General features: G+C 44.8%; 1 protein-coding gene across 1 annotated transcript in view; it reads right to left on the bottom strand.

Annotated features, from left to right (window-relative positions):
- RNF182 (ring finger protein 182) overlaps positions 1-143 on the bottom strand; it is a 60,555-nt gene extending 60,412 nt beyond the window's left edge. The window contains exon 1 of the mRNA XM_073877677.1: positions 97-143. The gene's annotated coding sequence lies outside the window, so the exon portion shown is untranslated. The remainder of the gene's footprint in view (positions 1-96) is intronic.
- Positions 144-13,713: the final 13,570 nt, after the last annotated feature.

The raw sequence follows: 13,713 nt of genomic DNA, 5'->3' as shown, positions 1-13,713 counted from the left end.
CGGGGACCCGGGCGCCACCGCTCCCCGCGGCGAGCGGCCCTCCATCCCCGGGCGCCCCGCCCGAGCCCTCCCGGGCCGCGGGCACGCTCGCCTTACCTGGCCGGCGGCGGCGGCGGCGGCGGCGGCGGCGGCGGCGGCGGCGGGGCCTGGGAGGGGAGGGAGGCGCCCGCGGAGGAGGAGCTCGGGCGAGGAGCGGGCGGGCGGCTTTGTTTCCACTGAGCGGAGCCGCCGACCCTGCGTCACCATGGCACCCCCGGGGGGCCCGGGGGGACCCCCCCCCCCGGCACCCAGGGTCCCGGGCGCGCGGGGCCGCCGCCGCGACCCCCACCCCCTTCCTCGGCAGTCTGGGTGCTCCGAGGGGACAAGGGACCCCCCCCCAACAAGGAGCCGCCACCACCACAAACACACCCCTCTCTCGGTCTCCCTCGCCAAATCGTTTGTCTGGCCCCAGCGCGAGGGGAAGGGGACAGAGACAAGCAAGCCCAGGGCCAATTCTTATTTCCATCCTGGCAGGCACCCGTCCCCCCGCACTGGATATTCCAAGACCCCCCACCACACCTTTCCTCTATGGAGCTGTACCCTCAAAATGGAAATCCACTGAAGAGAGAAGAAAGAGCCGTGCAAACTGATAAAGTGTTGAGCAACTGGTACTCCGTGCTCCTGTTGCCACTGCCGCAGCATGCATGGAGCTGCCAAGGGGCACCATACCTCCTCCTGCCCCTCTTTCACCAGCATCGCCCCACCTGGGTCTGCTTTCACTACATCCAAACCGTGCCTCCGTCCTGTGGAGGGCTCCAGAAGGAGAGATGGGGGTGGGGGGGAGTAATGTGCTTTGTTTTTTATTATAAACAACAGGATACACTTGTAACCTCACAAGCTGAAACTCAACTTTCAGGCTGCATTGTGAATCTCAGCTGCAGCCACTGCTCAGCTCCTGAGCATCTACCATGACCGTGGGCTCACTCTGTGCCAACGACCTGCCATGCACTACAGACCATGGCATGGCCCTCCCCAGAAGAGGATGGCGAGGCTGACCTTGGCACCTGCCAGGCGTCCCTTCTTAAGGAAATTCTTGGAGAGGGAGGAAAAGTACTAGCAGACCCACGGCAATGCTTCCTCTAAAAGACAGAGCTAGAGGACAGCTACCATGGGGTGAGTGAGTCATCACCCCATACTATGTTTTCTTGAAAGATCAGTTCCTGAATCCAAAACCCACAGTGTCTTCATTTAGACCCCAGAGAGCATGGCATTTATTTTCTGGCATTTGTGAATCACCAAAGGAATGTCAATAACTTAAACTAAAAAAAAAAAAAAAAAAAAAAAAAAAAATCTAGGGTAGCTGATGTTTTCTGGGTTTGCTACCTATCTGAAAAGCTATAAAGCAGAACAATGTTATTACCAGTTGAAGCCATACATATTAATCAATGAAAATATAGGATCCATTTTAAGGTGGAGCGTAGAAACAGCTTGTTCCTCAGGAAGGTTGGCCAGTTTCCTGTAACAGGAACATTGGTACTTCCAGATGAAGTCAAGAGACAAGGTCTTTCTGACAGGCTGTTAAGCAGTTTGGCAGTATTTCTCAAAATTTAAGATGTACAGGGGTGCCTGGGTGGCTCAGTCGGTTGAGCGTTGGACTCTTCGTTTCCGCTCAGGTCGTGATCTCAGGGTGGTGAGATCAAGCCCCAAAAGGGGCTCCAAGCTCCATGCAGAGTCTGCTTGTTCTTCTCCCTCCCCCTCAACCCCTCCCCACACTCTCTCTTTCAAAAATAAATAAATAAAGCCCTTTAAAAAAAAAAGCCAAAAATTTAAGGTGTACATACCTTTCACCCTGCTATCTCAATTCTTAGAAACCTGTCATTGCACAAATATACAAGTGTGCAATTATAGATGGACAAGTATGTGCCATTCAGCAGTTTTATAATAGCAGAAACTTGAAACAACTTGTATATCCATCAATAGTCATGTGGCTAAATAAATTTGGCACATTCATACCGTATAATACTATGCAGCCATTACAAATAATAAAAGATATAGGATACATCAAAATATACTGATATTTTAAAAGAGGGGCTGCAGAACAACGTGTATGGGGTGATACATTTCTGTGTAAGAGAATTTCTAAATAGATAGATGGACACAGAGACACAGTCATATAGATAAAGGTCTGGAAGAATACATACCTAATTATTAACAATGGTTATCTCTGAAACTAGGGTAAAAACTGAAGGAACTCTTACTTGTTACTATATACAGCTCAGAATTATTTGAAGTATTTGTCGTTATTTTTTTTCAATGAGCAGTTATTAGCAATTTTTCAATAAAGAATTTAAAAAAGGTCCTTACTAAATGTTTGTTGACAGATACATTACTGCCTGGCTCAGAACAGGATACAGAACAGTGACGGCCTACTAAGTTGGCCGGCCCTACCCTCAGATGCTAAAAGCTTGGAAAAATCCATAGTGGGCCCACACTTAGTGAATTCCTTAGTGACCCGGTGGTGCTGCCTTATTCTGTGAGGTATTCTTGCAGACATTCACTTTCTCAAGGAGATTTAGTTTTATCTAAAGGTCTGCTCCATTCTAACTTTTAGACAAAATTACAAAATTGTAAGGAAACTACCCTTTGAAAATTTGTCACCTTACCTGCCAGGGGATACCATTTGAATGGGTTACGTAGCAGCCATTAATCCAATTTAGTTAAGTCGGAAATGAAGGTACTAACGCTGAGAAATTTTTCTGTGGATTCATGACTAGCCTTTCTTATTCTCATCATTTTTGAAATATGTAAAATAATAAACTGACTTTCCTAGAAAGATTTTCTAGAGCTGCACTGTCCAATTCAGTAACCACTACAAGCCACACGAGGCTGTTGAGCCCTTGAAATGGGGCTGGTCCAAACTGACATGCTCGGTAAGTGCAAAGTACACACCAGATTTCACGGACTTGGAACAATAACCCCAAAATATCTCATTAAGAATATTTATGTTGATTATGTGTTGAAATGTTTTTAATATGTTGGGTTCAATAAAAATCTAATTTAAAATTATTACATTTGTTTCTTTTCACTATAACGTGGTTACTAGAATGCTAAAGATTACATATGTGTCACGTTGGCTAGGATGTGTCAGGATGCTAAAATATCATCAAGAAGTCCAAAGTTAGCTATTCTTCTTAATTTTTAGTTAAAACAAAAAAACGGTTACCTAATTAATGCCTCCCAAACCATAGATATGCCATAATATAGCAATTTATGTTAAATAATGTCAACTTATTAGAAAAAAATGTTATATACAAACGTTAGCTCATTTGCTTATATTTTAGAAAGACTTTATCACAGACACTAAAGCTTGATGACCCAGGCCTGCATCCCAGCTTTACTGCTTATCAGCTACATGACATGGGCAAGCTGTTTAATACATCTGGTCCTCAGCTTCCACATCTGTAAAATGGAGGTAATAGTGGTGCCTACCTCACTGAGTTGTTGTAAGAATGAAATAAATAAGTGCATGAAAAACTCTAATTATAATGCCTGACCATATAAATTCTGAATAAATTTCAGTGTGTTTTAGTCTTATATTTTGTCTCTATACTTTTTTCTTATACCATAGCTCTATCACCTAGTATATTAACCTTCAATTCAGGTTAGTCTATATTTATAACAAATCTTTCATCTTCCTTTAAATAAGCTGATTGGAACTGTGGCTGAGCCATCAAAATTCAATTCTCCTCAACCCTGAACTAGTTATAAAATTACTATCAAAATCAAAGAGATATTTTGATCTATTTTAAGTTAGCAAAATAAGAAGTTTCAATTACCAGATCAGCAGTCATGATAATTTTGATAAATATTAAAATTTCCAGCTTTAGGGGAGCCTGGGTGGCTCAGTCGTTAAGCATCTGCCTTCAGCTCAGGTCATGATCCCAGTGTCCTGGGATGGAGCCCCACATGGGGCTCCCTGCTCTGCGGGGAGCCTGCTTCTCCCTCTCCCTCTGCCTGCCTGTCTGCCTCCTTGTGATCTCTCTGTCTCTCTGTCAAATAAATAAATAAAATCTTTAAAAAAAAAATTTCCAGGTTTAACAAAATGCAACAAATATCCTCAAGGGGTTTATATTCTGTTTATTTTCATCAAATCCCTAATGTGTAAAATAAATAAGGTATCGTTCATCAAACACTTGTATAAAAATGTTCCTGTTCTGGGGCGCCTGGGTGGCTCAGTTGGTTAAGCGACTGCCTTCGGCTCAGGTCATGATCCTGGAGTCCCGGGATCGAGTCCCGCATCGGGCTCCCTGCTCAGCGGGGAGTCTGCTTCTCCCTCTGACCCTCTTCCCTCTCGTGCTCTCTATCTCTCATTCTCTCTCTCTCTCAAATAAATAAATAAAATCTTTAAAAAAAAATGTTCCTGTTCTAATAATTTGGAACCTGTCTTCCCAAATCCTTATTTTTTTTTCTCAATTATAAATCATAATAAGAGCTGATATTCGTTACACACTGGGTACAAGGTCATACAGGTGTTTAGAAGCAGAATTACTAGACTCTTAACCACACACTAAGAAATATCTTTAAGTTATTTGAGAGCTTGAGCTCAAATATGCTTTATTCCATTAAGCCACAAGTTTGGAAATAGGCAGAGGTAAAAAAGCAAACTTCAATGTGTCCTCATTACAACCTCATTAAGCAAGTACTCCTCGACCCCTGCCTTCCAGGCCTATTCTGATAGTGTTTAACGAGGTGATATGAACACATTCAAAACACATGAAAAAAAAATATTTCTGATGCCTACCTATGTCTTAAAATTAGCTTTCTTCTTGGATGGTTTTAAAATTTGATTGGCTCCAGCCATTCAGAAGGCTTGTAAAAGAAAAACAAACACCCAGCCGAGTCTATGGAAGCTGAAAATCAGGAACTCACAAATTCCTCTCCTCTCATAGCCCCACCAGGACACCACACAAATCTGCCCTAAAAGGCAAATACTGACGGTCATATCCCTGCAAGAAGAGAAAAATGCACTCCTTTATACACAGCTCCTAAGCAGTATGAGCATCCTTGGTGCCTTGAACTAAAAACCAACCTGTGGCCATAAAGGAGCGTTTTAGGTCATATTTATTTCAAAGACTCCAAGGGACACCCAATTTACATTCTCAATTCCTTCATCACGGTGAATCTCTTCAAGAAATAAAAGATCCTGCCAAATCACAAGAATGTCACCTAACTTGAAATGAGGTCCCTGTATAAGTGTTGCTTGACAAAAGACTACAGACTCTCCTAATGGCTTTAGCAAGTAAAAAAACCAAAAAGACATCCAGCTTTCTTATCAGTGGCGAACAGTTCCATAACTGCTTATGGAACGGAAGGAGACTAACTTCTCCCCTGCAATCCATTCCACAAGGATAAGATGAGTTTTGAAATTACATTGCTACTTAATCAGGTATTGTGAAAAATATTGTCAATATTGGTAGCGGCAATATATTGAACCACTGGGCTATCTGACATATCAATATCAGCATGAGAAAAGTTGCTGCTAATTAGAGGAATGTATCCTCTAAGAATCCCGAAGAACACAACCAAAAGTAGATGGGATTGAGAAGCACTGTCTTAGACATCATTTATTATCCCCTTGTGTTTATTGGGTAGCCCATTCAAAAATATACACATATTATTTGCCAGTGGGGAAAATGGCAGGTAAACTGAGAATTAGAGACACAAATACATCACAGTTCTTCGCCAAGAGCTCCCTATGGAGACATTCAACATAATATCTCCGCCAACAGTATAATTTGATATTGATCAAATCACATTAAAGTAAACTTGTGCTGTGCTTGAATCTGGTGTAAATAAATTTTGTTTGAAGCAAATTAACTTCCGGCTTTGTTCAAAAATTTTGTATGCAAGGAGTTAGGGTAAAGGTGTTGCTTCCTTTGTTTGAGTCATTAAGTAGAGGCTCACATCTCTTTTCAGGGGTCCCTGGCATCAGACCTCCCTCATACTCACAGCTTATCTTGTTTCGGTGGCAAAAATGTGTCAGCATATCAACCAGATCCGACATTATCTGTTTTAAATTCATAGTTCATTTACTTATTGATCCCTGACACAGCTGCAAATTAGCTCTTAGCAGAATGGAAATGATTTGTTTCTAGTTTCCTCATCTATAAAATGAGGGTATTGAAGCCTGCTCTTATCCCTGGTAATGGATTGCATAAGTTTGAATTAGATCATTTAGTAAAGCTCATTGATCAAAGGTTCTATGTGACTCTAAATGCCATAATACTATTGGAGTGAGAGCCTGGAAGCGATATCAAAGGGAAGCTATGTGCTGTACACATCGTTCCAATAGTAAAATTGTTTTAAAGGCCCTCTTTGTGACTAGATCTTTTGAACATTATAAATTAAGAACTCAACCCCATCAAAGGCAAGCCAAGGGTATTATGACCAGACAGGCTCTCCGTGGCTGAGGTATGCAACATGTCAAAAGGAGGATGCATGGCGCCATTTCCACTGATGCCTCACCATCACTTTGAGAGCGTGCCGTGCTTTGCTAGATAGGCAGAGATCACAGAAAATAACCAGATGCAGGCTTGTTGACCGTAGCCACATGTGGCTGCCCAGGCAGTACTAGAGAGATCTGGAACAAGCTCTGCTTAGTGGGGTGGGGAGGACTCTAGGCAAAGGGCGGGTCAGAGTTGCCAGATAAAAATCCAGATGTGCAACATTCGGGACATATGCTAATCTAAAACGTGTATTCTTTGTGTGTTTCTGAAACTCAATTTAATTAGACCTTCTCTGTTTTTATTTGCGAAATCAGGCAACCCTAGGCAGAGCACAGGGAGGATTTCACCAGGGGCAGATGCAGCTCCTGGGAAGAACCTATTCTAGCGGGCAGAACAAGGGCTCTACTCAACACGATCACAGTGATGGCTAATTATGGCAGTGCAGCTAAGTGGCTGGCCAAGGAAATGGGGACAGACATGGGGAGGCTGGGGAGAAGAAGAGCACAGTTATTAGAACTGGGCACAAGATCAAGACCACACTAAGAGGAAGCTGGCTCTGAGTCCTAAATCACTGGGCTACAGGCACGGTTCTCAGTGCTCCTGCCTCCAGACCATTCACAAAACCAAACCCTCCAATCGGGCATGCTTCACTTCAGATTTCCCAGAGGGGTATCAAATTTCCCACCAAGGAGATAGGGTCTGAAAAACCCACCCCAAAGCCTCAAAAGTGCACCACCTCCACCATGAATGAACAACTGGCAATCAGCAATTTTTGGAAGATGACTCTAGTCGAGGGAGGACGCATTTGCCATGAGCAAGATGAAAGCTGGGAGGTCCACAATACACTAGGGCGGTAGACGAGGCGAGAGATGACTGCGAGCTGGAGTGGACAGCTGGTGGCAGTCAATATGGGGAGAAGACTCAAGAGGAGGAAAAACAGAGAAGTCTTACTAAGGGGTTTCCTCCAGGGCATGAGGAGGAGGACAGTGCCAAGAACTCGTCGTAGGTGTCTGGCCTGCCATGACCGATTCTGTGTTGAAGGAGAAGACCCCAGCCAATTCGATGATCTCTTCCGGCAAAAAAAAAAAAAAAAAAAAAAAAAAAAGCTGAAGGAGGTGGAAATGGAAACAGCTGAGATGTCACGCTGCACAGCTAACACCAACAGTGTTGCCCATCCTGGGGCAAAAGGAGGATAAGCAAGTGCAAAGAGAGAAGCAGAGACGAGAGTCCCGTGGCCCCCAAGAGGCCTACGGGGTGTCTCACAAACTTTCTGTTCTTTGAACCCATCAACCCACATTCCCATCAGAGTCCCCTGCCCTGCTCTGCTCTTCCCTAACTTGGAATACTCTTCCCCCGGATCGATCTCCTTTGTGTCTTTCGGCTGCTCACTCAATGACACCCAGTCAAAGAGAACTTTTCCGAATCTGAAACAGTACCGAGTTCCTCGTGATCACATGGCCCTCTTTTATTGTTTTCCAAACACCATCTTCTGACATTGTCACTGGCTGATGTGTATACTGGCCACCACCCCACCCTCTAGAATGCAAGCTCGCAGACCACAGGGACTTGTCCCTTTCATGCTGACTCCCCAGGTTCTAGAATAGCACCTGGAATGGTAGGAACCCAGTAAACACCTGGTGAAGAGTCTGTCAGCAGATGGCTTCCCAGTTCCAGGTTCTAGTTCACAGGGAGGCAGCTGTAGTTTGTTTCCTAGCCAGGTCCTTACAATCACCTTTTCTTTTCCTTCATCTTCAACTGGCTTCTCCTCCTTACCAACAAAAGGGCTGTACCAGGAGGCACATAGAAATCTCAGTCAGCAGAGGGGCTGGAGGAAGGCCAGGGAATGAGCCGAATATGTCAACCTCTAATAAGGAGAAAAGCCACAGATTTTTAAAAAATTAGAACAGATATGTCAAGAGGAGAATAACCCGCTAAGATCGTAACCTACTACCTGTTGATGAACATCAGCCAATTCAAAGATTGTATTCTTTGAGAGACCTAGAGGTAGAGAAGGGGCAGCCTAGCAATGAGGGAAGGCGGGCTGCAGAGGGCAGAGGAGGGTCAGAGTCTGTGGCAGTGGGGAGGGTACGCACTCTTTGGCACTCCACAGATCTTGCTTCGGGCCACCAAGGAGGTACTTTTCCCACTGGCACTCGAAGCAACAAAGGAAAGGGAGGTCATCCCAGGTAACAACAGATGCGAGGCTCTGAGGTGCTGAGCCAGCATATCAAGTTCTGAGACCTTGATTCAGTGTGGCCAGAATTCAGGGTGTTTATGGGCTCGCAGCAGGAAATGATATTGGGACAGTAGCAGAGAGCAGATTGTATGGAACTGTGTAAGGAAAAGTCGTTTTCTTTAGTAAAATTAAAACCCAGGGTAATAAAATCTAAAGCTCTGGAAAAATACTTTCCTGGTGAACAGGACCTCACAGAGCCTAACTCTGTCCCCTCCTGGATTTTCCTGCCCTGTGCAATATTAACTCTCAATATGAACAGTCCCAGGGGACCCTTGTCCTTCCAGCTGAAGAGCTGGGACTTTATCCCCTAGATGACCACACACATACACACACACACACACACACACACACACACACACACACACACACACTTCCTTAAATGCTCTCTGACATCCTCTGTGAGCTTGCCTTCAAAGGACCTTAACAAGTATCACAGCTGACCATGATTAATAATGAAGTGTATTAGAAGTTAAGAGGCCTGCTGGTCCCAGGCCAGGTTCCCATGGATGGGTATCTAGTGTCGCCAAGACCAGCACCATTGTTAGCCTCATCAATGACAGCTTGCCGGGGAAAGGCAGGGAGCCAGGAATCCTCCAAGGCTGCCTGTTGTGTAGGCTCATGGAGACTGTGGAATCACAGGGGGCTTCAGTTAACTCATCTAACAGGAAAGACATTCATCAGAACAGTTTGACTTTAATAAAAACAGAACCTGTAGGCTGGGAGGGTACTCAGTCCTTTCAGAAACTCACTTTATAGAGGAAAGCCTGGGTGAACTTTTTTCTCTGCCATTTGTACTGGCCATTTGCCACATTCTATCAACTCAATCTTTAAAATATTTAAGTTTTGAAACCACCTTCCTGCTCACTTTCATTCCCATAACGTTAGTAAGGGCTTTACTACATTGTATGTGAAATGTCATGGTAGCTTCTTAACTGGTCATGTGATCTTAGTCTCCCCGACCTTTAGTCCTTCCCCCATTGTTGCTGGCTTGAGTTTCCTAACATACCCCCATGCTCTGCTCCTGAACACTCTGTAACTCCCCATTGCCTATAGATGACAGCTTTTCCCAACTTTTTTGCTCTCTATAAGCTGGCACTAACTTATTTTTCCCATGGTAATGCCTACTACAGTGTCTTCATGCCACGGCTAAACTAAAATATAGTGTCTTTCTGGAGTGACAGGTTTATTGTGCTTGGAGTGCCCTTTTCTCTGATTCTCCCCAGGTTCAAATATTACCCACCCTTCAAAGCTCACTTGAAATGCCCCCCATCTCCATGAAGCAAACTCCCATCCCCCCCCTTTTTTTTAAGATTCATTTACTTATTTGAGAGAGAGAGATGGAGGGAGGGAAAGCACAGGAGTGAGGGGAGGGTCAGAGGGAGAGAATCTTCAAACAAACTCCCCGCTGAACACAGAGCCTGACGTGGGGCTCGATCCCAGGACCCTGAGATCATGACCTGAGCCAAGACCAAGAGTTGGACCACTTCACCGACTGAGCCATCCAGGCATCCTCTTGGTGGGATAGAATCTCTCCCACCTGGTACCTCCCATAGCACATGACCTTGTGTCTCTCTTGTAGAACTTACTACCTTGCAGTTTGTGCTAGAGTGGTATTTGCATGTCAGGAATGAAAACTCCCAAACCACAAAGTTGGGTGTCTTATCTTTGAATGCCATGTACCCCCTCGCATGGCATCTTCCCTCCTGACATGGTGCCGTGCCCTCCATTGGGAGTCATTTATTGAATTAATGAGTTAAGTATTTCACCCCAGGTAGAACTCCCAGTCCAAGTGTAACTTGCATGGGGGTCAACTGCTGTGGCATTGTGCTTAGCCATCAGATGACCATACACATGAAGGCTTTCTCTTGTCATTCTGCTCTGTATGGGAGGTGGTGCTTGGCTGTTCAGGGTTTTGGGTGAAGGCAACCTGAAGATTTGTAAAATCTTTTTTTACAAACGGGGCCTGTAAATTAACTCATCCCGTTGCTCTGACAGCGTTCTTATTGGCACAAAAGCACAGCTTTGGAGTTGCAATCTGAGCTTCCTTTCCTGTGTCCCTAATTACTCATGTGGGCTTCTTTTGTTGGAGGTTTTTTCCTTTCTTGGACTTTTGCCCTGCTTAACAGCCCTGAACACCATAGCGCTAGAAACACATTTGTTCCATCAGCTTTTACTCCAAAAGGATTTTATAGGATTTTATATTTGTTTAGGCAAACTTTTAATTTGGTTTTGTTTTCTCTTCAGGGACTTTATTTGTAAAACTGGGATGTGTGTGCACAAAATCAGATGATTAAAGTGATTGAGATGCCAGGGAGCAGAAAGATAGTTCAGCCTCAGGGGACACTGGAACAAACTAACGGCATCTACCCCAGATGGTTGTCTTGACTGTTTTCACATTTGGCAGCAGAACGTCAAATTATTCAGGTGCCTGTGTCTTTGTCCGTTTGGGCTGCTATAACAAAAAGACCTTACACTGGGTGGCTCAAACAACAAACATTCCTTCCTCACAGTTCTAGAGGCTGGGAAGTCCAAGATGGAGGTGCTGATAAATGCACCTTGGTGAGGGCCCACTTCCTGGTGCATAGACGGCGGTCTTTTTGCTACAACCTCAGATGGCAGAAGGGGAAGGGACCTCTGCGGGGTCGCTTTTATGAGAGCACTAATCTCATTCATGAAGGTTCCACTGTCATGACCTCAGCCTCCAAATGCCACCATACTGGGGATTAGGTTTTAATATATGAATTTTCGGGGGACCCATTGAGACCATAGCACCTTGGAGCAGGTAGGATGCTTTCCATTGCAAAGAAGGAAATAAGTGACTAAAAGGAGTCCAGATAACGGGTGTTTATTTCATAAAACAAGACATCTAGAGGAAGACAATTGTGCAAGAAGACAAGCCTCATGATACCAACCAAGGACGAGCTCTTGCCATCTTCCCGGCAATGGCCCCCCTTATAGTCACAGAATGGCTGCCATGGCTGCCCACTCCACGTCTTCACTCAACTACCTCCAAACAGGAAGAGGTGTCACGGGACAAAAGGCCTTACACTACTCCGTTTGATCCCGGGAGGAACATCTTTCCCAGAATTCCTCAGCAGCTGAAGTCTCTGCAGACGGAATTGTGTCACATGTTCATCCCCGGGCCAATCACAGCTACAGGAAAATTCTAAAGCCATGATTGGTGTAGGCCAATGACGTCGTGCCCTGGAGGGGCGCACAGTGCCAGGTGAGAAAAGCAAGGGTGTTGTTGGGCAGGCAACCCACTGCACCTGCCAAGGGCTGCGTCCTGCTCGCTGTCTGGTTCAATACCCGCAAGGTACAGTATAGACGGGAAATCAGTACTGATGGGAGTGACTGAAGGACTTTCCATAGAGATTAACCCAAACCCAATCAAATAATGGTAATAACTGTTACCGCTATATTTTTCATCATCATCATCCAAAAGATGATGAAAAATAGCTGAATCTATAAAAGCAAGACAGTCTCCCTGATCCATTTAATCTGTGGCTTGTTTTATGGTCCTGGCTATTTTCACACGCTGTTACTGAAAACATTTATCTTCTGTTTACATCAATTAAGCTGAAAGGCTACCACTATTCATTTCTTTTCACGTGGATTGCTAAGTAAATGGTGGCTTATGTATAATGACTGGGCCTGGAGGCTTATCCTGCCTTGTGGGAAAATTCCTCTCTATCTGTCCATTACCGGGAGCTTTGGCTCAACCTGAGTCCCCAACCTTTGTCACTTCCTGCCAGCTGAGGACAGCCGTCCTTTATCTTTTATCGCCGCTTCACAGTACGCTTTCTTGAATCCCTCGCTTGTCACTGTTGTTCTTTCTCTCCCCTCAAATTTACTTTACTTACTTTTTCAGGGATTGCTCTTTGCCTCGCGTCTGGCATTCCCACGTTCACTGCCATGTTCTTTTGAACATGTTGCGATCTCCCATTGCCCACACATCTCTCTACCTTCCCCTGATGGAAACCTGCAAGGTTCCAAGTCCAATGTGAGACCACAAATAGCAGAGGGCTCTTTGGAGCCCGGCTCCATTTTGAGCCATTCAGGAGACAGCAGTGCGAATGAATGGAGCAATCGAGCCATTTCGGGAGGAATGACTGAAGTGCCAGAAGCAACAGAAATATAGTTCAGGCTCAAAGAAAACTCAGAAGACCGTGGGCCAAACTGGCTGCCAACATCGTCAAGAGACAGGAGGAGCACGGAAGCTGTCGGAGGTCTGTTCCAGAAGGCTGACTTAGGTAAATAAGGGGATGCTGCCTGAAAGATAGCTCCGAGGAGCAACCATGATGGGGAATTTGGTCGTCCGCTGATACGGAGGGCTTTCTTTGATACACTATGACTTTAAGTCACTTTAATAGAATGTCAGAGTTTGTTTCTGGTTTCTCGTGCCTGCCACCTTCCACCCACCGCCTCGCTAGATTTAACAGCCAAGCAGAAATGGAATATGGAATACCTAATAGTTTCTCATATAAGAATCACTCTAACTTCAGGCGAGAGCTTTCTGCAGATTTAGTCCCCTTGAAATCTTCTTGTAATACATAACGAAAAATGAAATGGGCACTATTTCGTGGGCACGCTTGCATATTATTTCACCGTACGTCTCACTAATTCCCAAATCCCCAACCAATTTCATTGCCCGCGACTTCATTTTCTTCTGTGTAACACTCCTCCACCACCGTCTATATGTTCTGACCTACCTCTCCTTCCAGACTCACAAATAATAAAATTAAGAAAAAAACTGTCTTCCTGGGTCCCGCTGCGGCTCTGTCCTAGCTAACCCTTTTGCACCTGGATGATAGGATGCAATGGGAAGTCCCAGATAGGAAGCAGGAAACAGAGCTTCCGTGTCAGTTCCACTGGAAGCGTGCCCTTTTTTCCCATATATTAAATGAGGAAAGGATTAGCCAGGTGATCACACACACAAAGATTTTCTCTTTCAAAGGCAGAATTTCTAGGACTCAGAGCAGAGATTTGAGA

This window comes from Callorhinus ursinus, unplaced genomic scaffold, assembly GCF_003265705.2.
Source record: "Callorhinus ursinus isolate GAN/ISIS: 27379988/994484 unplaced genomic scaffold, GSC_fseal_2.0 scaffold26, whole genome shotgun sequence".
In the NCBI taxonomy this organism is placed as follows: Eukaryota; Metazoa; Chordata; class Mammalia; order Carnivora; family Otariidae; genus Callorhinus; species Callorhinus ursinus.
The sequence above is the reverse complement of the archived record's forward strand: the minus strand, read 5'-3'. Positions and strand labels throughout refer to the sequence as shown.